Here is a 23,422-nt window from a genome sequence, read left to right as displayed (position 1 = left end):
CGGAGACTTCGGCAACCGGCGGGGGCGGGATTCACGGCGGCCAACGGCCATTCTCCGACACTCTGGGGGGTCGGAGAATGACGCCCCAGAAGTGGTGCGGCACTGGCAGCCAAAAGGTGGGCACTGCCTGCAGTGAACCAACCAGGATGGTATTCAATGTTCTGACTTAGTAGGCTGCTTTTGAAATGCAATGTCGTCAATAGCAGTAACAAAAATGGTTGCCGCAGAAACCGAAAGCAGCAATTCCCAAATGACTGACACAGGGCATTGAGAGTCAATGTGCTTCGCCCCTGGATTGCACATCCACAGAGACGACCATAAACAACAAATAAGTCAAGTCATTAACCTTGCCTTTGTGCTAATCACTGGAAATGTCACACATCTGTACAAAACACATTTCTTCCATCTCTTCCAAGAAGCAGCAATTGCCATCAGATTGCTACTCTCTTCCACTTTTCCACTCGATGATTCTGCTCTGGACTTTTGGCTGCGTCTTCAACTCCAGCATCTTCATAAATATGGAGCGATCTTCCATTGAACTGCTTCTCAGCAACATTGAACACTGGGGGTGGATGGAGATGGTAGGGGTGGGGGGGAGAATGACACACTAAGCTGTCAAAGCTGGTAAGTACTCGCTAACACAATGAAGAGCATTTCAACAGCTTTTCAGTATGTTAGTGTATGAGTGTACAAGCGAATGGCTGGGTGAATGGGTATGTGTGTGAATGGAAGATGGGTGAGCTGGCTCGGGTGGCTAAGTGGGTAGATGGATTGGGGGTAGTCAGTTTGGGTCGGCAGGGGTTGTCAGGTTAGGGGCTAGTCAGGGAGGATTATGGAGGTGGGTGTTGGTTTGGGACTTGTCAGGTCTGGATGAGGTTTGGGGGGTTATGGAGGAAGACAGGTGATAGCTACTCAGGCTGGTCAGGGGTAGTCGTGGGGGTGGCGGAGGCGTTGTCAGTTGCATAGATACCCAGGGGCTAGTCTAGTATTTTTCTGCATTCCTCATTCACCTGAGGAAGGAGCAGCGCTCTGAAAGCTAGTGACATCGAAACAAACCTGTTGGACTTTAACCTGGTGTTGTAAGACTTCGTACTGTGCTCACCCCAGTCCAACGCCGGCATCTCCACATCATAGTATTTTTCTGGTAACATTTCCTGGATAACTATAGGGGTAAGCAAGTTGAAACAGTCTGAAGTCTCTGACTCTAACTCGAGTTGGAGACATGTTCCGAAGGTCCCGGGTAGCAGAGGAATTGCCCATCGGAAATCCATACATTGTGGGTAATTCCCACAGAGTCATTGCGTTGAAACTTCCGCAGTCCTGAAACGCATCGTGGGAGAAAGGTCGGTTCTCCAGTGATCCAGAGACCAGACGATCTGAGCCATTCTCGTTTGCTCAGGTACAACGCTTCTGACAATCTAGTTACATAACCTATGTTATCAAAAGCATTGCATCTGCCGTGCATCCATGTGGTTTGGGAAAAGACTGATGTAGAATCTGAGGACGGTGGGAGGGAACCATTTGGCCCATTGTGCCTGTGTCTGAAGGGATGAAGTGGAATGGGGAATACCTCATACATTGAAGAAAGTATACATTGTTTTCTCTTTGTGTTGGTTTCACTAAGTGCTGGATGAAAGCTTTCTGTTCTCTAAAATGCAGCCAATGAATAAACCAGTAACCAACACAAAAGTTACCAATTAAAACCAGCCAGAAATGGCAATGACACTTTTTGGACTTGCACCATTAGGTTACTGGCACTAATGCAACTGTATCCCAGCAGGACTCAGTATCTTCAGCATAAGGCTGGCGAGGAAGGATATAGGCAGGCACAAAGAAAGGCACATAAGCAGGAAAGACAGGAGCACCAGAATATTCTACCCAGCAATCTAGTCAGTGCTTTCCCGAGCTGAATGGGGAGAGTACTGTGGAAGGTGATGCTCAGCAAGTGCTTTATTGCAACTCCGCGCTTTCCAAGTGCGTCTGGGTTTGTCCCATCCCAACTCCAAGACATCTGGCAAACACAGTACAGGCATTTTCAGAACACAGCCTCAGAAGGAAATATCTCACAACAAATCTTCTGACTTAATACACCAGGGCAGTAACTCCCTTCGAGAATCCATTAAAAAAAAGGCAGATTAACCTTCAAGAGAGAGAAAAAAGATCCTGACATTTCAAGACATTTTCAGACAAAAACGATTCTTTGCCTCAATTTATGAAAATTCAAGTTTCTCAAAACAGCAGGTTCGCAAGACTTAGAACTGACGAGAAAAAGCAGCTACCATCAAGGAGCATTTTTCACACATTTAAAAATCAGTGCTGACTTAAAAGTACCAGATTCAAGAGAGCTTCCGCATCACTTGTCAAGCTGGAGAGAAAAAAAAAACTTTTGCTTAGAAACTGATCCTGAGACAATATTGGTTTCAGAGGTCCTCTCGGTTTACAAAAAAATACATATATCACACATACATATATATTTTTTAAAATCACTGCACTGAAATGGAACAAAAAAGGTTAAGCTTTGAAAGCTGTTATTCAAAAAAAAAAGCACAACAAAAAAAAAAATAGGTCAGGTATTTGATTACCTACCAAATTGAAGGTAAAAATGAATAGAGCAAGGCTGAGGCAGCAGTTTAGTGAGAGACCTATAAAAACCCAAGCAGAAATATGTATTCCTTTGGAAATATTAAGAAAAAAAAGATATACTTTCGACAGAATCCCAAACTGTGCTCAGAGACACACCGAGCAGGCAAGGCAAGACTAACAGCTGCAGGCTGAAGCGAAGCACCTATTCAGGGTGGCTGAATGGGATTTGCTGCTATGGTATTATCCTACCTCGGCACCTGTCACATCTCGAGAGGAAGCAAAGGGGGGAGGAGATTGTCTTCTCCTTTGGTCATGTGAGCTCCTCACAGGCACTAATAGGGTTTCTGATTGTCTATGAGTAATCGTGTGTCACGCATGGGTCCAGCAGCACATTAATATTTCAGACAGAAGGAGAGTCTGCAGCCTCTGCTCCAAGTACCCAGTTGAACAGTTTCCTTCAGTCCTGAATTTCTGGACCCTTTTTTCTTTAAGATAAAAAACAAAACACCATTGTGGAACCGAGAAATGCAATCGGGTCTGCACACTCATTCTTCTTGTGCTAACAGCTTTCCATTCTCATTACTGTCATTAAATCGGGGAGTTATGTTTAATGTTCCATTCTTTGTGAATTCTCTGCCCTCTCCCTGATGTTCGCTCTTGATTTTTTTTTACTGGTGTTGATACTGCCAGCATCAGCCCTGACCTGCAGTCTGCCGAATCCTACAGTTCCAAGTAGCTCAGTGCACGAGTGCAGAGTTTTATAAGCAGCTTTAGTTATTCATTTTCTCCTATCCCATGTAATAGCCCTTGCCAGCATGCAATTCTACTGCCTCCTGACACCTTCGCCCTGATAGCTCGCACCACATACCCACTTTTAAAATTTGTGTTTGCAAACTATCCAAGCGCTGAAGATATTGCAGCTGACCCTGATCTGTGCTCACACAACATTCATATCTTCCAAGGAGTGGGGTTTACTGGACATCAGTCTATATATGGGCGGGATTTACCAGCATTGTGATGCCCGACTTGGTGATGCGGCGAGGCTGTTAAATCTTGTGAGAGGCCTATCGCGATATTTGCAACGCTTGAGGCGTCTCGCAAGATTCAACCGAACCTCGCGAGACGTCGTGATCTGGATCTCATCCTCACTTGGCGTGATCCAGATTAGAATAATTAAATGAACCGTTAGGCTCATTTAAATATGCCTGCGCCATGTTCACCCGGAGCCTGGGAATGAATGGTCATCCCAGCGAAGCCTCGACCGAGAGCTGTTTAGTACTGGTGCACACAAACGGGGACCAGTCGTAACCGCACCTGGCCTGGGAGATCCCCAGGTGGTCAAGCTCTGGGCAGGGTCGTACTCTAGCATTCCTGCTGACACCTGGTCACCTTGACACTGCCAGCCTGGCAACTTGGCACTGCCACATTGGCATCCTGGCAGTGCCACCCTAGCAAGGGTGTCTGGGTGGCACTGCCAGGTGGGCAGCAGCACTGCCAGGGTGCCAATATTCATGGGTGCCAGGATGCCCATGCTAGGAATCGGGCAACAGTCAATATGTGGGCCTTAAGAGGTAGTTTGGGGCTGGCCTCAAGGACCCCGGAAGAGGTAAGTTCTGTGCAGTGGGGGGGGGGGGGGGGGGGCGCCGAGGCCAAGAAAAAAGAAAAGTGCGGTTGAATAGCAGGGTTTTTCTCGATGTGCCGCCACTAAGAAACACCCCGCTAAACACGGCCAAAAGCAGACTCTGGGTGTGATTCTCCTTCCTGCCGCACCCGTTTTCTGGTGTGGCGCACCCCCTGCTGGCTGCGGGATTTTCCATCCCGACAGCTGGACAATGGGATTTTCCATTGCGGGCCCCCCATGCCGTCGTGAAATCCATGGGCGTGAGTGCGCTGCCGGTGAAACGGAGGATCCCACCGACAGAGAATCCAGCCCTCTGCTTTTTCTAATTGAATTGAGACCCGAGGCTGGGGATTTATATAACTTGTCAACACACTTTATGGTGAAAATGACTTTATTTATTGGGCTGAACCCACTGGTTGTGTTTAAAAGACTGAACAGCAGCATTTAGAACAAAATGACGTAAATGACAGCTTCTATAACAGCATAACCATACCCTATAAATTCCAGAACCATTAAAACAGAGCCAGCCTGTCTTTAAATCGCTTATCAGAGACAATGACATCAGAAGAGTGTGAATGAACCATCGAACCATCTCCTGAACCATTCCCAAAACATCCAGACAATGCTGTGTATTCATCTGGGTGTGAAACAAGCCGTCAGATGCAATATATTTGGACAATGGACCCTCACCAAGAAGGGAACCCTTCCAACCAAAATCTAATCATGTTTAAACCATGGAACTAGAATAAACCTGCTATGACCATATTTGGGTAGCTGGTCAGTTCACATGAGGAGATTGTGTGGTAAGCCGACTGATCTTCATTTGTGTTTTAAGCACTGGTGTTGTCCGGGGCATGAGAACAGAAGAAGATGCGATGCTGAAGAAGGAGGACCTTGAATGGGCAATCCTCTTTGCATCCATCTTAAAGGCTTAGGTCATACCTGTTGTTTGATCAGCCATACGCTCTGGGTAGCATCTAAAATATCAACTCAGAAGTTGCTGACTCCAGGAGAACAACTAGAGATGGTCCCGACAAATAATTCAGAAATCCTCAGAGCCCAGTGCAAAACCATCCAAGTCATCAGTCTACCAAATCCTGACTTTTATTTGGATTCTTAAGCTATTAAGCGTACCCTCCCATTTTGTAACATACTTGTGTGTCTATGTGTGAACTCTTGAATGCATGTATGTGTCAGTGTTGAAGCATTTTTATTATTTTTCTTTCGATTGGATTTTAATAACAATAAATGCTATTCTTTTTTAAAAATGTATTAAAAATGAATTTAGAGTACCCAATTATTTCTTTTCCCAATTAAGGGGCAATTTAGCATGGCCAATCCACCTTACGTGCACATCCTTGGGTTGTGGGGGTGAGACCCACGCAGACATGGGGAGAATATGCAAACTCCACACCGACAGTGACCCAGGGCCGGGATTTGAACCCGGGTCCTCAGCGGCGCAGTCCCAGTGCTAACCACTGCACCACGTGCCGCCCATAAATGCTATTATTTTTGTTTAAAAACTTACAAGGAAACCTATCTGTGTATTTTACAGTCACAGAATTTAAACAATTAAATGCTCAGTGAATTGGCAAGTTTGTTTATTATTTTTTAACAACCTGTTGTAGTCAAATGAAGGCTGGAAAGAGAGCGGTGTCACGTCTATCTGATTACATGGACAATGAGAAATTGGAAGCGGGAAATCAAATTGGCCCCTCAGAAGTATTTTTAAAATTTATATACAGGTTTTGTTGTGGTTTAAATGTTTAGAATACTTAACAGGTCCACATTCAAGAGTAGCATCTTCATCAAATAATGTGAATTAACTTGGAACATCCTGCCTTCACAGATGGTAAAATTTGAATTAAATAAAAAATCTGGAATTAAAAGTCTAAAGATGACCATGAAACAATTGTCGATTGTCGTAAAAACCCATCTGGTTCACTAATGCCCTTTAGGGAAGGAAATCTGCCATCCTTAACTGGTCAGGCCTACATGTAACTCCAGATCCACAGCAATGTGGTTGATTCTTAAATGCCCTCAAGGATGGGCAATAAATGCTGGCCCAGCCAGCAACGCCCACATCCCATGAATGAATAATAATAAAAAAACTTTAAAAGCCCTCTCTCTCCATTGAAGAGTTACAGAGTGTAGCTGGGCAGACTCTGATTGGGCCAAGTGTTTAGCTCTTAAAGTACTTTAATAATGAGTGTGCGGAAGAATTTATTGCCTTGTTAAAAAAACTTCCAATGAGGTTGAAGTGGCCAGTAGAGTTTGGGCCCCTCTACTGGAGAGCATATTATTAGGAAAATCCATTAAAGGACAGCACAGTGGTGCAGTGGTTAGCACTGCTGTCTCACGGCACCGAGGCCCCAGGTTCGATCCCGGCTCTGGGTCACTGTCAGTGTGGAGTTTACACATTCTCCCCGTGTTTACGGGAGTTTCGCCGCCAAAACCCAAAGATGTGCAGGCTAGGTGGATTGGCCACACTAAATTGCCCCTTAATTGGAAAAAATGAATTGGGCACTCTAAATTTATTTTAAAAAAGGAAAAGCCATTAATGACGTGTATTCACCGCTGTCCAGTGAGAGTTCATCAAATGATGAAGTAAATCCAATATTGTGTCAGTTAGATGGATCAGCAATGCTAAATTGCTCCTTAGTGTCCAAAGGTTAGGTGGGGTTAAAGGGATAGAGCGAGGGAGTGGGCCTAGGTAGGGTGCTCTTTCAGTGGGCTGGTGCAGACCCAAAGGGCTGAATAGCCTCCTTCTACGCAACAGAGATTATATGATTCTATGACCAAGAATACCATCCCAAGTGCATATGAGCTGGTGCTGGAGGCATGCTGCCAAAAATTCCAAACTTTCTTAACTGAGCAAAGCAAACTTCAGAGTAAGTGGTTACCAGTATAGTGACAGTTGGGATCATTCCCAGCTTCCCCATGCAGGTTTTCAACCAATTGCTGGGACCTTTAGGGCCCAGAGAAAATGGAAAACAAACTAAATTCTGTGCATTTGCAAAGGGTTGAGGAAGTTCCAAAATTCCCACAAGAGACAATAAGGCCAGTAAAGATTAAAGTTCTGACATAAAGCCCGGGAAATGGTGCTGGGATACTAATAATAATCTTTATCATTGTCACAAATAAGCTTACATTAACACTGCACTGAAGTTACTGTGAAAATCCCCTCGTCGCCACATTCCGGCGCCTGTTCGGGTACACAGAGGAAGAATTCAGAATGTCCAAATTGCCTAACAGCACTTCTTTGGGGACTTGTGGGAGGAAACCAGAGCACCCGGAGGAAACCCACGCAGACACGGGGAGAACATGCAGACTCCGCACAGACAGTGATCAAAGTCGGGAATCGAACCTGTGACCCCGGCGCTGTGAAGCAACAGAGCTAACCACTGTGCTGCTGTACTGCCCATAGAATAGTGGCTGAAGAGAATTCACCAGATGTATGGTTAGCAGAAACCTTCTTTAAGGATTTAAATAGGGAAAAGCAAAGTTCCAATCCAGGAAAGCCAAAAGTGTGGGAGAGACCTCACTCAGCTGAAGTGCCACAGGGGAGTCCAGTGGAAGCTGCACTGCCACCTGCGAGGAGTAGTGTCCCAGAGGGCCTGGAACAGGTTGAGGGAAGGCCTCTCAACAAAGAAAAAGAAAATAGGAGAGGTAATACACCCTAACATGAACAGCACCGGTGAACACCACAAGAAATATAAAAGTGGAGTCAGTGTGAATTTGTCTTGTGAAGAATCAAATGATCAGGTTCAAAATTCAAACATAACTGAACCCAGCCATTTAAGATTCAGAGACCACAGGGCAGCATGGTGGCGTAGTGATTAGCACTGCTGCCTCACGGCGCCAAGGACCTGGGTTCGATCCCCAGGTCACTGACCGTGTGGAGTTTGCACATCTCCCCGTGTCTATGTGAGTCTCATCCCCAGAACCCAAAAGGATGTGCAGGGTAGGTGGTTGGCCACGCTAAATTACCCCTTAATTGGAAAAAAAAAGATTGGGTCCTCTAAATTTAATAAAAGATTCAGAGCCCACTCGAGGCAAAGTGTAGGAGGAGAACCCAGGTGCTTTATGGGTCTAAAGAATAGTTTATCAACCAGTGTCACCCTAGAGATCGGAATTATCAATGTGCCAGAACCGGAACTGTTAAACCTGTGAGTCGAAGAATCAGCAATCAAAGGGTGAAGGATGTTACAGACAGTGCAACAGTGTAACAGGCATATTACAAACCTTGGCTGGGAAAAGATGTCTCTTCAGCAGCCTGTGAAATTTGATCCCCGCAATGGCTCAGGAATCGAGCTTGAGTTTGTACTTAGTCCAAAGCTCACCAAAGACCACGGGTGGGATTTTCCAGCCCCCATATGGTGGAAGCGGTTCGCCGCTGGCTGCTGACGGGATATTCCAGTCCCGTTGGTGTCTACAGCGTTTTGCGTGGCTGCCGCTGGGGTACCGGAGGGTTAGGGGGAGGGGGCGGGGTCACCTTTGGCAGAACTGGAAAATCCTGCTGGTGGGAAGGGCTGGGAAATCTGGCCCCACACATCTACTGCCATTAAAATTTCCAAAGCACTCCAAACAGACGCTAGTGAAAATTCAAACCCATAGATGATACTTAATGTGTATTTAAAAGTGGAAAGCAGGTAAAAGACACCAGGTTTTCAAAAAAAAAGCGTTCCTTGGGCCGGACCCCAATACCAAAAGAGATTTAATTCCAATGGCTGTTGCAAACAGTGCCAGCTATAGCAGTTGTACGATCAATGAGTGGATGTCTGAATATATTCCATTCTCCTGCATGAAAATTGTAATGAAATGCTCCATTTCATTTCGTCTGGCACACTGGTGTTATAAAACCATGTTTTATCGAAAATGACTTTATTTATTGAGTCGGCTGAAACCACTGTTTGAGTTTTAAAAGACTGAACACCAGCATTTTTTTTCAAATGGCGAACAGCAGTTTCTAAGATGGCCGAACATTTACACAACAATACCCTACACATTTCAGAACAATTAAAACAGAGTCCGGTTCTCCAGAGATAGATCGTCAGAGACAATTTCCCCAGAGGAGTGTGAATGGACCATTTCCTGAAACAATCACAAAACATTCAGACAACCTATGTATTCAAGCCATTCGACATTTTGTACAATGGATCCTGGCTGAATAGGGAACTTCTTCAGCCATAATCTAATCATGCCTGAAGGGTGGATCTGGAATCAACTTGCTATGACCATATTTGAGTTAATGGTCAGATTGTTAGGGTAGATCATGTGATGAGCCAACTAACTCTTTTTTATTATACAAAATTGATTTTCTCCAGGCCAGAGAGAGCAGGTGAAGTAGAAATACTCTGTGTGGGTAGTCTCTCTCTCATTCGCCATCCATCATGCAAGCTTGAGCCCTGCTTCATGTTTGACCAACCACCCACAACGGTCAGCGTCTAAAATAACAATCCGGCAGCTGCTGACCCCAGGAGAGCAAATAGAAATTGTTTGTAAACGTATTTAGTTTGCCATAAGGCAGAATTTAGAAAGTCCATTTAGCTCAGTCTGAAACCATCCAAGTCATCAGTCTACAGGATTCAAATACAACTGTCTCATTTCGGATTCTTAAATGATTTAACCTATCATTTGTATTGTACCGTGTATTCATGCGTGAGCTTGTATGTCTGAGAGTTGGAGTATTTTTTATTATTTTTATTTAGATTGGGTGTTTTTTTATTTTCAAAACATTGAAGGAAACCTGTCTCCAAGTGTCTTTTCTAGTTACAGCACTTTAACATTCACTGAATTGTGAAAAGTGTTATTTTCCAGAAACCTTGGGCGTCATTCTCCGACCCCCTGCCGGGTTGGAGAATCGCCGGGGGCTGCCGTGAAACCCGCCCCCGCCGGTTGCCGAAGTCTCCGGTACCGGATATTCGGCGGGGGCGGGAATCGGGCCGCGCCGGTTGGCGGTTCCCCCCCCCCGCTCGATTCTCCGGCCCGAATGGGCCTAAGTCCCGCCGATAAATTGCCTGTCCCGCCGGCGTGGATTAAACCACTTTTTGAACGGCGGGTCAAGGCGGCGTGGGCGGGCTCCAGGGTACTGGGGGGGCGCGGGGCGATCTGGCCCCGGGGGGTGCCCCCACGGTGGCCTGGCCCGCGATCGGGGCCCACCGATCCGCGGGCGGGCCTGTACCGTGGGGGCACTCTTTCCCTTCCGCCTCCGCCACGGTCTCCACCATGGCGGAGGCGGAAGAGACTCCCTCCACTGCGCATGCGTGAGAAACTGTCAGCGGCCGCTGACGCTCCCGCGCATGTGCCGCCCGGGGATGTCATTTCCGCGCCAGCTGGCGGGGCAACAAAGGCCGTTTCTGCCAGCTGGCGGGGCGGAAATTCCTCCGGCGTCGGCCTAGCCCCTCAATGTTGGGGCTCGGCCCCCAAAGATGCGGAGCATTCCGCACCTTTGGGGCGGTGCGATGCCCGTCTGATTGGCGCCGTTTTGAGTGCCAGTCGGCGGACATCGCGCCGTTTCCGGAGAATTTCGCCCCTGTTGTGGTCAAATGAGGGGTGGAAAGAGAGGCAATCCATTCTACCACTACTCATCTGACTGTAACGCACTACTCGAGACCAGTGGTGCTGCCACCAATTGTACTGTCTAAACTTCTGGATTGTTATAATAGGCGTGAAGAACTGGGAACTAATTGTTGTGGATATATACCCCAGAGGGCCACTTTCATTGTTGCAGTGTAGTCTATCAATCCACCAGCGCCATGGAGAGCTGAAAAAAGTACACTGGATGAAGCAACAGCATTTTGAGTCGAAAGTATGATTATTTCTAACTTATGGGAGCCAGAAGGCATAACACCTACTGCCACCTCCAGGCTAAGATCAGCTAACACAGCACAGGTCCATCATAATCTATATGGTTTCGTAACTCTACACCATGCAGTTAATTTACCAATTAAGCTGAAAGATGGCACAACTCCGGCCTAATTGCAACACTGACATTCCCCTGTGACAGCATTTTCTTATGTAAGATAGCAACGGCATTAATGGTGCACCACTGCCAAAGTGAATTTCCCTCAATTCTTCACAACTTTCCTGTATTACTGTTTCTTGTTTTTATTTAAAAAATACATATATTTATGAATTCATGCGACAGTTTGACACATAGTGCTTCGAGGTATATTCTTTGGTGCTTTGAGGTGTATGCCAGAACTTAACACGCCGTGCAGATATACTGGTAAATTTGGGGATCTCAGCTATGGGGACATTGTACTCAAGAGGTGGAATTCTCCGTTCCAGAAACAAAGTTCTGATGCCGGGACTGAATCACGAGAGTTCAACTGCCCCGAAAGCGGTGCATTCCTGGAACGATTCAGGAAAACCTAATGAGTTAGCACTGGCTGTTTTGCCAATGGTCATTGGGATGCCCTGCGTTACTTTGATACAGAGCTTTAAGTATGGTGGTGGGCCTTGTCAGGTTTTTAGTTTGTGGATTCACTTGCTCATCAGTAAATGGGCCTTGTGTGAGGCCTACCTGGTTTTGCATGGGTTTCCAAACTCGTGCTTCCACCTGTGCCCCAGCCCACTCCCCCAGTTCTAGAGTCCACGCATCACCCTCTCTGACTTCCAGTCACCCCATGTTTGTCTTGGGAAGGGTTTGCTCAGCCAGTGTAAGATAAGGGCTGGGACTGCATCGCCTCACATCTGTACTAACCTGTGTATTACAGGAGGTAATTCTCTCACTAATGAATTGTTTTGTACTCAACACCTTTTGCAAGATCAATATATTATTTGGAAATAACTTTTGCGAGGAATTCTTTTGAACTGCTTCCCATTCCTCCTAAATCAGGCAGCTTAAATTCTCTTTTGGATCTAGTTAAGACTTTAAAACTTTTTTTGGTTTGTTAGCACATGGTGTGGAAAAGGTAGTATGTTTCTGTAGGAGTCTGCTGTGAATGACAGGTACAGTTCCTGGAGTTTATTCATGTTGACATTTTTTGTACGCAGCAGGTTCTTGGAGGAGAACTTTCATTTGGCAGTTACAAAAGGGGGCACACTGGGTGAGATGCAAACTCATCTGTCAGTAGCGTCTTTGTCAAGAAATTGTTCCTTGTTGATCAATATCTTGATGGTGCTCAAGTTGACAGTCTTTCAAACGCATTCAGTTAGGAATTAGAAAAAAATATTTGTGTTTTCCAACCAGATGCCCATTTACAAGATCAGGAGCTGAATTCTCCCAGCCTCCTAGCAGCACGTCGTTTGCTGCCGACGGGATTCTCTACTCCCACCGCTTGCCGATGGGATTTCCCATTGAAGCCACCCGTCCCCGCCGGGAAACCCGCAGACATTGGTGTGCAGCCAGTGGGAAAAGTGAATCCTGACGGCCGGAGAATTCTGGCCCTGTCCCACTGATATTCCCACTGTCAGTAACAGAATAATAGAACATTGGCATCAAATTTAAACAGGGATCGATGTACTGAAAAATTGCTGTGCTCACCTTCTTTTAGTCAAAATACAAGTAGATCAACCATACATCGCATAAGCTCTTGGGTCCGATATCAGTCTGTGCTGAGTTAGTTGATCTCAGCCAGCCATATCTATTTTGTATCGCTACATTTGCCCTCAGTATTCCTGGGCTAGGAATAAGGAAAAGTAGCTTGGGTCAGTGAAATGATCACCCTTTTGTGGCTCCTGCTGGAATTGCATGTTTGGGCAATGATTGGAGACAGAATTGGGCTTTGCAGACACTCCCACACCCCCTCAACCACCACGATTAAAAAACAAACTTTCAAAGTTTTAGTGATCAGGGGGTTGGATAGGGTGAACAGTGAGAGCCTTCTCCCGCGGATGGATATGGCTGGCACGAGGGGACATAACTTTAAACTGAGGGGTAATAGTTATAGGACAGAGGTCAGAGGTAGGTTCTTTACGCAAAGAGTAGTGAGGCCGTGGAATGCCCTACCTGCTACAGTAGTGAACTCGCCAACATTGAGGGCATTTAAAAGTTTATTGGATAAACATATGGATGATAATGGCATAGTGTAGGTTAGATGGCTTTTGTTTCGGTGCAACATCGTGGGCCGAAGGGCCTGTACTGCGCTGTATTGTTCTATGTTCTATGTTCTAAAGCTTACTGTGTAAAAATCCAGCAGGTCCACAGTCACCTGGATGAGGCTCTGCTGGTTTGAGAGATCTTACGGACACCAGAGAGAGCACTCAGAGGTGAAGGAGCAAAATTGATGGGAAAATCCATGTTCGCAGGTTATGATAACTGTAGTGAGGCAAGTTCCATTGTCACTTGATTCAATAGCAAAGCTTTATAGAGATTCGACTTAACTTCCCTGTTTTTATAAACAATGCCTCTGGCTATGAAGTGTGAGATAATAATAATTTTTATTAGTGTCACAAGTAGGCTTACATTATCACTGCAATGAAGTTACTGTGAAAAGCCCCAGTCGCCACACTCAGGTGTCTGTTCGGGTACATGGAGGGAGAATTCAGAATGTCCAATTCACCGAACAAGCACGTCTTTCGGGACTTGTGGGAGGAAACCGGAGAGCCCGGTGGAAACCCACGCACACACGGGGAGAACATGCAGATTCTGCACAGACAGTGATCCAAGCCAGGAATCAAACCTGGGTCAATGGCACTGTGAAGCAACAGTACTGACCACTGTGCTATCATGCAAACCCCTCTCTCATTTTTCTTCCTGTCATCTTCAAAGATAGATGCACATGCACCCCCTGGCCACTTATTCCTGCACACTCTTTAGAATCGTATTGGGGTGCCTCGGCGGCACACAGTTGCCTCACAGCTCCATGCACCCGGGTTCAATTCCGGTCTCGGGTGACTGACTGTGTGGAGTTTGTACTTTCTCCCCATGTCTGCGTGGGTTTCCTCCAGGTGCTCTGGTTTCCTCCCACAGTCCAAATATGTGCAAGTTAGGTGATGGCCATGCTAAATTGCCCCTCCAAAAGGTCAGGTTACTAAGTTACGGGGATCTGGTGGAGGTGTGGGCCTAAGTAAGGTGTTCTTTCCAAGGGCTGGTGCAGACTCGATGGGCTAAATGGCCTCCTTCTGCACTGTAAATTCTATGATTAAGTCTGTATCGCCTCTCCATAGCACAACACACTTCTCAGTATTAAATTGCATCTGCCATTTGTCTGCCCATTCTGCTCACTTATATCCTCTGCCAGGGCATTCAATACATTCTCACTGTTTGCCACTCCTACAAGTTTGGTATAGTCAGCAAATTTTGAAATTCTAGCCCGTATTCCAAGACCCAAATTATTTACATAAAAGTAATAAAAAGTAGTGGTTGTAAGCACTGACACTTGGGGGAACATCACTGCCTACCATCTTCCAGTCTGAAAAAAACATCTACCACCACTGCTTTGTGCCCTTAAGCCAATTTTTTAAAAATCCAATTGCAGAAGGTCCATCCTATTATTCCCCAAACATAATGGCCACACTACAGTTCACCAAAAATTATCTACCAGCCACGCTGTGCCTGAAAGTCAGCGTGCTGTGGCGCAACGTGGCCAGCACATGACGGATGACCCCGAGATCTCGCGAGATATGGCGTTGTAAATCCCAACCATTGAGGGCGGGATCACAATTTGGCAAATCTGCATATCAGAGCGAGACAGCTAGTCTTTTTACTGACAGTAATCGAACCCGGTGGTGCCATGTGCACGTGAGGTGGGGTGCGAGGGGGTGGCAGAGGACCCCCTTGTAGATGGGTTGGGACTTTGTGGGGGGGAAGCATTCGATGACTGCCTGATTAAGTGCCCTATTATTGGAATGTGTTGACAGAAGCTTTCAGTGAACACTCTGTGTTTTTGTGATCAATTGTCAGCATTGTCTGGGTGGCATACCCCACCCCCAGCCATAAGAGTGGGTCGCCATGAATTGAAGGAACAGTGTCTGTTTCAGTAGAGAGAGACATAAATAGTGCCCTGCCATTTGCTGCAAGGATACCTGAAACAACAGCACAGCACAGCCAGTGACAGCACTGGTCCTGTAGGGCCTGAAAGCTGACGGTGAGGCCTCGCAGGAAAGCTGCGATGCTGACCTTTGGGATGGTGCTTTGCACATGTGGAGTGATAGGACCATGCTTCTCGCACCCAGCACCGCTTCAGCAACCCCCAACATGGGGTTGCTGCCTTGCTTCCCAACCCCCCCTCCCTGCCCACCGCCCTCATTGGAATTACAGTCTTTATTCCCTTTCAACTTGACCAGTTATTTTCTTAGTGTGTTGTTCCTGTTCGTTTTGGCAGAACCTACTAATGGAGTGAGATTCCATTCGAAGACCTCCAAATGCTTTCAGAACTGTTGTGACCCACCCATTTAATTGTCACTTGCCCTGCAAATTTGACCTACAAAATGTCCTCTGTTGCCGACACACCCTCAAGTCATTGGAAACTTCCAGTAATGTAATGCCAACATTAGAAAATCTAGGTTTCCCATGTACAGACAAAAATCAGTACAGAAAAAAATATTATGCATTATCACGGTTCCAAGTCGGTGAGTTCCGCATTCAAGTGCATCTCACAGATGTCTAACATTCCTCAGAAGCCTCAGGCACTTTTTTTGATAAAAATTATCTTAAATGCCTCACTTACCAGCGGGATCTCTCTCCAACAACCTTTTCCGTCCCTTCCCCCGCAAACTCAACATTTCCAGTGAATATTACCAACACTTGCAGCAAAATAGATACTGCACAGAATAAAGTAATACATAGCTGGGAGGGAGTCACTCAGCCGCAACGCTATAAAGAAATTCCGATTCCTTCTTAAGCTATGAATTCTACCCTTCAGCAGTTCAGAATCGAGTCTGCTGTCGTTTGCAATTAACTTTCAACTTTATGTTTAACTTGAAGCTATCCAATATTTTCCATAATATGTATATGTCGAACATTAGGTTTGTTTTTAACAACTCATGAAGGGACATTTGGTCCAACAAACCCATTTCTTCCTTGCGGACAAACATCAGCCTTAGAGAGCTGGATTCTCGTTCTGTTCCCCCAAACCCTACCTTTCCAGAAACAATCTTGTCAACCCGTTTTGATTGCCCTCGTCACCATCCTTACATTAGTGCTTGTGCTATGACTGTGCTTCAATTGGGAGAGATGAGACTGTGCAATAATGTAAAATGGGCTATAGGCAAAGTCAGAATTACCCTCTCCGACGTCTAGTTCCTGCCTTTTTACATCAATTGTGAAGGAAAGGATTGTACATAGCGCACATGCTACAATAGCCATGAGGTTAGCTTTGTGGGTACTGCACTGTTTGGCATTCATATGTAAAATTATAACCGCTTTGTTATACAGAAGCAGATTAAGCAGAGTTCTGCCAGAGAAGATTCAACCCCACCCACCGCCCCTGGGTAGATTTAAGATAATGGGCAGGGAATTCAGAGGGCATGTGAGGAAACATTCTTTCACCCAGAGGGTGGTGCGATTCTGGAAGTCACTGTCTGAAAGGGTGGCAGAGGCGACAACCCTTGCAACATTTAACAAGCATTTAGATGAGCGCTTAGAATCATAGAATTTACAGTGCGGAAGGAGATCATTCGGCCATCAAGTCTGCACCGGCCCTCGGAACGAGCACCCTGCGTAAGCCCACAACTCCACCCTATCCCCGTAACTCCACCTAACTTCTTTTTGGACACTAAGGGCAAATTAGCATGGCCAGTCCACCTAATCTGCACATCTTCGGACTGTGGGAGGAAACCGGAGCACCCAGGAGGCAACCGTCGCAGACACGAGTGACCCAAGCCGGCGTGGTGTAGGGGGCGAGGGTGGGAATGGGGCAGGGGGGGAGGGGAGGGCGGCACAATCGGGAGAGTGGGGAATTGTTACATGAAATAAACACCCATGTGCACAACCAGTATGATGCCTCTGTCACCTTCTTCCGCAATGTGGGTCAACCTCAGAACCCTTGGCCCATCTCTTCAGGCATCTCCCCTCCCATGGCACTCAACCACCCTCAGGCCATGGACATGTCACAGGAGCTGCCTCCCATTCCCTGGGTGTTCAGATGTTTGCTGCTGCGTCTGTGGTTTTGCCTCCCACAGTGTTCAGGCACAGTGTCCATGCATCAAGGTATGATTGGTATTCTAGACAATGACTCCCACATGCTACATGGCCAGCCCACCCCAGGTATTCAATTGGGTTGGGTGAAGTTCTCACTTGACCACTATTGCTAATTCCCTGTTAGCAATAGCTTTCAGCCACACGGATAGAGGTCTCGAGAGTTGATGGGGGTTATGGGTTGTCAGTGGTTGCAGGGGCAGTGGTTGCCCCTGGAATGGGCACAGATGATCCAGGGGTTGGCATGGTGCTGCTGCACATGGTTGCTCCCCGATTGCCCCCAGTGTCTCCCCACCGTCCCATGGCGGCCCACCTTGCAGAGGGTCCCCCACGTCCAGCCGAGGGTCCCCCACCCTCTGCCCTGCACTTGGGTGGCAGGCCCAGCACCCCCGGACTCTTTGCCTTTGAGCAAAGATGGCTATTCACCTCCTCGGCTCCCCACAGAAGCCCTTCCAGGTTCACGTTTTTCAAAAGGAGTACTAATTGGCGCCAGCGCGACCACTTGCTGGGGAGGCTGCTGAATCACGGGAGGCCAATGGATATGGGGTCACTCCCATTAATTGTATGGAAATAGGCCTTTACTGGTGATAATTGGTTACTTGCACTCTATGGCTTAATCCCGATTTTGCCAACGGGAGCTGGCAACGCATACTGTTTGGCGCCTGGCCTGGTTCTGGTTTTCGGCCTCTCCTGCTATTCATCGGCCTCGTTTCACTCGAGCGAGAGTGCAACAAGGCCAGAGAATCATGCCCAGGAGCAGGAGTTGGCCATTCAGCCCTTCAAGCTTTCTCTGACAGTTAATAAGGTTGTGGCTGATCTAATTGTGACTTTCATTCCACTTTCCTACCTGCACCTCCATAACCTTCGTCTATGACAATCAAAAATCTATCTAACTCAGCCTTGAATATATTCAATGACCCAGCCTCCACTGCTCTTTGGGGAAGAGAATTCCAATTCTCTGACAGAGGAAAGTTTGCCTCATCGCCACCTTAATGGGAGACCCATATTTAAACTGTGCCCCCTATTTCTAGATTCCCCTACAACGGGAAACATCCCCTCAGCAATTACCCTGCCAAACCCCCGCAGAATCTTTCATGCTTCAATAAGATCACCTCTCATTCTTTTAAACTCCAATGGGCATAGGCCCAATTTATCATAGAATTATAGAATCTCTACAGTGCAAAAGGAAGCCATTCAGCCCATTGACCTGTTCAATCTTTCCTCATAAGAGAAACCCCTTCATCCCAGGTATCAGCCTATGAACCTTCTCTGAATTGTTTCCAATGCAAGTATATTTCTCTTAGGTAAGGTGACCATAACTATAAACTGTCCTCCAAGTGTGGTCTCACCAATCCTGTCTTATGATTTCTATAGCGATAACTGTCACATTTCTAGAGATCCTGGGGATCTCAGAGCGGGATAAGAAATCACCTGCTCATTGGAGGACCATATCCAAATGGCAAGTGGTCTCTTAAATCGATTGTCATGTAATTTGGCATTGTGAGGCTTACGTGTGGCATGTTTTGGCAAGTAATTCCTGTTTCCCTGTCGGGGTACTTTTCACTGGCCACACAGGAGATGTAACCAATAGGATTTCTGGGAAATCAGCACCTTGATGTAACACCTCGCTGAAACAAATGAATCTGTGCCAGACAGAAAGGGGAGGGAAAGGTTCCATCCCAACGCCTCAGCTCCCATTCTGCTTGGGTTCTTCCTGCGTGGTTCCCAGGACCTTTGAGGCAGGTGTGTTTAACAGTGAAGCCCATCTGATTCTGTTCCCTGTGCAGGCCTTTCTGCGAGCTCAGTGGTTGTAAATAGAAGCCAGCCATTATATTAGAACGGCTCCAGATTCAACCTCTGGTCTGTGCTGAAGAAAAGTGGCAGAACCAGGTTGGTAGCAAGAACTCTCCAATTGGCCTCCACCCATCAAGATTAGAGATTTAAAAAATGATCATTCACAGACTCCCACGCCTCAAAGGTATCCGTGTCCCTGTTGAAAAGTGCTCTTCAATAGATAACAGGTCAGCACCAGATTCAGAGCTACTCTTGATACTCTCCAGAGAAAAATGGACAGCCAATATATTATTGAGGATCAACACATGAAGAATGGCCCTTGGGTGAGTTACAAGAGGATGGCCATTGCCTGTGAAGTTGTATCTCAGCAACGACTGAGGGCCTTCAGGCATTGGACAAGAAGAAACTGGGTGAAGAAAAGGAAAGTATGCATATTCCAGTCAGAAGTGTGGACACGGAAGATATCACACCGGCTACTCATATTAGTTTGGTGAATATGACAGGATAAAATCATTACCAATCTCGATTGCCTTTCGAGGGCAATCTTTGATCAATTCACTGGTTTGGTTTTGGTCATTTTTCCCCATCTCTTTAGAACGTTACACTTTGATATAACTTTAGATTGGTTGGTGTTAGTGGAATTTCCATTAGGAATATTATGCAGCCTAATGAAAGGCCATAAGCCCAACATGTCTCTCACCAGAGATGCTGCCTGATCTGCTGAATATTTCCAGTCTTTTCTGCTTTTATTTCAGATTTCCAGCATCTGCAGTATTTTGCTTTTGCAACATCATACATATTGACAAACACTTTGGCATGGTCACACCATCATTTGTTCTATTTATGACACTTGAAAGTTTTGAAGTTGGAAGTTAATTAATGTTAAAAGTTTTTTTTGCAATGTTCATAGCCCAAGAAGACCGATTGAAAATGTTTCACAATCTCACATGATTTTTGGGTTGCTGCACCTGAGGGCAAATGTTCCTTTATTGCTTTTTTATTTTCAATATGACTGTTTCAGAATGGAATCTCCACACAGTAGCTGTTCCTGTATAAATAACATGCTCCCTGCTGAGGTTCAGATCCTGCCTATTCCAGACAATGATAATAAATTGTCAATGGTTGATGTTGGCTTATAGGATCCTTCTAGGTGTGTGCGTGTGTCCATGTGTATGTGCCCATGCATGTGTCTGTGTGTGTATCCATTTGTGTGCGTGTGTGTTCATGTGTGTGTCAATGAATGTGTCTCCAAGTGTGTGTTCCCATGTGTGAGTGCACCCACACGCATGTGTGTGTGTATATGTCTGTATGCATGTGTGTTTGCGTATGTGTGATCAGTGCATGTGTGTGAGTGTGTGTGTGCCTGTGTCCATGTCTGTGTGCCCACATGTGCGTGTGTGTTTGCATGCCCATGTGCGCATCCACATGTGTGTGTTGGTGTGTATCCATCTGATGCATGTGTTTGCTTGTGCGTGTCTGTGCCTGCATGTGTGTCCACTTGTGTGACCATGTGCGTGTCATGTATGTGTGTCTGCGCATGTATATGTATATCTGTCTGTATACTTGTGTCTTTCTTTTTGTGTGTATCAGTGCATGAGTGTGTGCAGGTGTGTGTATGTGTGTCAGTGCATGTATGCCCATGTGTGTTTGCATTTGTGTGTTTACATAATTACACAACTCTTTGTCACTATGTGAATGTGCGTCCTTAATAGTGTATGCATTCTTTTACTGAGTATGTGGTTCTTTATTTATTCCTTCTCCTTTGAGAAGCAGAGAGTATGAATTAGGGGTAGGATAAAAAACAGATACAACATTTGCAATTTGGAATCTGGGGGCAAAAATTCCAAGACCTTTTTTGACACACTTTTGTCTTGGGAGCCAAACAGAAATGTCACTAGGATCTAGATAGGCCAGGACTTAGCCTTTCCGAAGTGTTCCTTCTGGGCCTTAATAAAGCACAGAACCTCCACCCAACTCAAACAAGCTCAGTGATTTATGATGGGAAGTGGCCTGGACCAGAGCCTTCTAGTCTGAGAGCATGATCACCTCTCGCCTCATAGAGCACTGACAGTTATCATAAAAAATATAAATAAATAAATAATCTTCATTGTCACAAGTAGGCTTACATTAACACTGCAATGAAGTTACTGTGAAAAGCGCCTAGTCGCCACATTCCAGCGCCTGTTCGGGTCACAGAGGGAGAATTCAGAGCTGGTCCAGGAATTTAACCCGCGCTGCTGGCCTTGTTCTGTATGACAAACCAGCTGTCTAGTCCACTGAGCTAAACCAGCTCATGCACTATATCGATCTCATCTGTACACTACATCAAATTTAACGTCCTTGCCCATCATGAGGATTATGGCTTAGATCCAGTAAGAAAAAATATACAATTCAGCAGTATTTAATCTTCTTTATGAAGGAGCCATGAAGCCACCTCTGACATTTCTTGGAGTGAGGGAGGGAGGGAGGCACTAGCTCACTATGTTGCATATTGTTACCTCCTGGGGTAGTTGTGTTAGTCTGCTAGTGTCACAGGCACCCACCTACATTGTGAAGATGAGGTGACACTCCTACCCCTGCCAACTTTGGCTGGGTGAGCGCTGGATGTCAAGAGTACATGTGTCACAGACGTTCAGCCTCCTGAAACTGAACAGCATTCAGGAAGAAGATTGGGTTTAGCTGGACCTTGGAACAGTTCAGTACTTTAATTACAATGGAAATAGTCAGAGGACTGGCTGAAAGTGGGGAGTGCTCATTGGGTTTGAGAGAACCTGTGTAGGGACCCGAAGCACAATAATTCAGGGGCGCTACTCAAATTGGATGGTGTGGGCGCTCCTTTCACCTGTCTTTACCGTGCAAGGGAACTTGGGAGATTGCTTGAACTAGGAGCAGAACGTTGCCCCTCCCCTGTGATGAGCTTGGTATCAGGGGGGCGTATAAACCAACGAGAGGGTGGCAGGTGGGGACCCTGCCTCTACACTAATTAATGAAAATTGAGGCCTGAATTGGGAAATTAATACACACACCAGGGCTTCTAGCCACTCGCTGGGATTAGACCAATGGTTGTTGTTTTCTTGTGGGATCCTGGTAGGCCTCTCAGTTAAAGACTCTTGGTGCTTAATCGAGGGACCAGGCATCAAGAAGTGGTGTTGTGGGTGGTGGTGGGGTGGTGGTGGTGGGGGGGGGGGGGGGGGGGGGGGCTGATGTAAAACCTCCCCATAGCACTCTTGCTTCTGAAACCCTCACTTTTCTCCATGACCACTGTTCTGCCATCACCTTCACACCACCATGTGTGCTTGGGGTCCCATTTAATCCGAGGCTTCTGGAGGGTGTAGTACCAACCACTATATCCCTGTTGGCGCTGCTGAGTATAGAAGAGGTGCCAGACCCTGATTGGCTGACAGCTCTTGGTGGGTGGTGCTTTCATCTGAGGGTGTTTGATCCAGGGGAAGGCCCACTGCTGCTCGCTAGCCCTTAATTCAGTGGACCTGCTTGAAAAAGAGCCAATGTCAGGGTTTCGCTGGCTCTCCAAGCAGTGGTCAAGATGCCCGTCCCCTCCAGGAGATTTCGCCCTGGAATTAGAAAGTGAGGTTTGACCCATGGGTAAATTCTAGGTGCCTATTAACAGTGAAAGGAGATAGATAGACAGAACATTACAGCGCAATACAGGCCCTTCGGCCCTTGATGTTGCGCCGACCTGTGAAACCACTCTAAACCCCATCTACACTATTCCCTTATCATACATATGTCTATCCAATGACCGTTTGAATGCCCTTAGTGTTGGCGACTCCACTACTGTTGCAGGCAGGGCATTCCACGCCATTACTACCTTCTGACACCTGTCCTATATCTATTGCGCCTAAATTTTACGCTATGTCCCCTCGTGCTAGCCATCACCATCTGAGGAAAAAGGCTCTCACTGTCCACCCTATTTAATCCTCTGATCATCTTGTATGCCTCTATTAAGTCGTCTCTTAACGTTCTTCTCTCTAACGAAAACAGCCTCAAGTCCCTCAGCCTTTCCTCTTAAGATCTTCCCTTCATACCAGGCAACATCCTGGTAAATCTCCTCTGCACCCTTTCCAATGCTTCCACATCCTTCCTATAATGCGGCGACCAGAACTGCACGCAATACTCCAAATGCGGCCGCACCAGAGGTTTGTTCAGCTGCAACATGACCTCATGGCTCCGAAACTCAATCCCTCTACCAATAATAGCTGACACACCATACGCCTTCTTAACAACCCTATCAACCTGGGTGGCAACTTTCAGGGATCTATGTACATGGACACCGAGATCTCTCTGCTCATCCACATTACCAAGAATCTTACTATTAG

The 23,422-nt window shown here is 46.4% G+C and overlaps 1 protein-coding gene across 5 annotated transcripts in view; it reads right to left on the bottom strand.

Annotated features, from left to right (window-relative positions):
- The window catches only part of LOC140430841 (RNA-binding Raly-like protein), a 2,211,286-nt gene that overhangs the window by 1,612,008 nt on the left and 575,856 nt on the right, over window positions 1-23,422 (bottom strand). The window contains exon 1 of one of the 5 annotated variants that reach the window (XM_072518573.1): window positions 2,587-2,744. The exons of the other annotated variants lie outside the window; for them this stretch is intronic. The gene's annotated coding sequence lies outside the window, so the exon portion shown is untranslated. Of the gene's footprint in view, window positions 1-2,586; window positions 2,745-23,422 lie in introns of those variants that run through there. 5 annotated transcript variants of the gene reach the window in all.

This window comes from Scyliorhinus torazame, chromosome 10, assembly GCF_047496885.1.
Source record: "Scyliorhinus torazame isolate Kashiwa2021f chromosome 10, sScyTor2.1, whole genome shotgun sequence".
NCBI classification, from domain to species: domain Eukaryota; kingdom Metazoa; phylum Chordata; class Chondrichthyes; order Carcharhiniformes; family Scyliorhinidae; genus Scyliorhinus; species Scyliorhinus torazame.
Note: the sequence above shows the minus strand (reverse complement) of the source record. Positions and strands in the feature narration are given on the sequence as shown.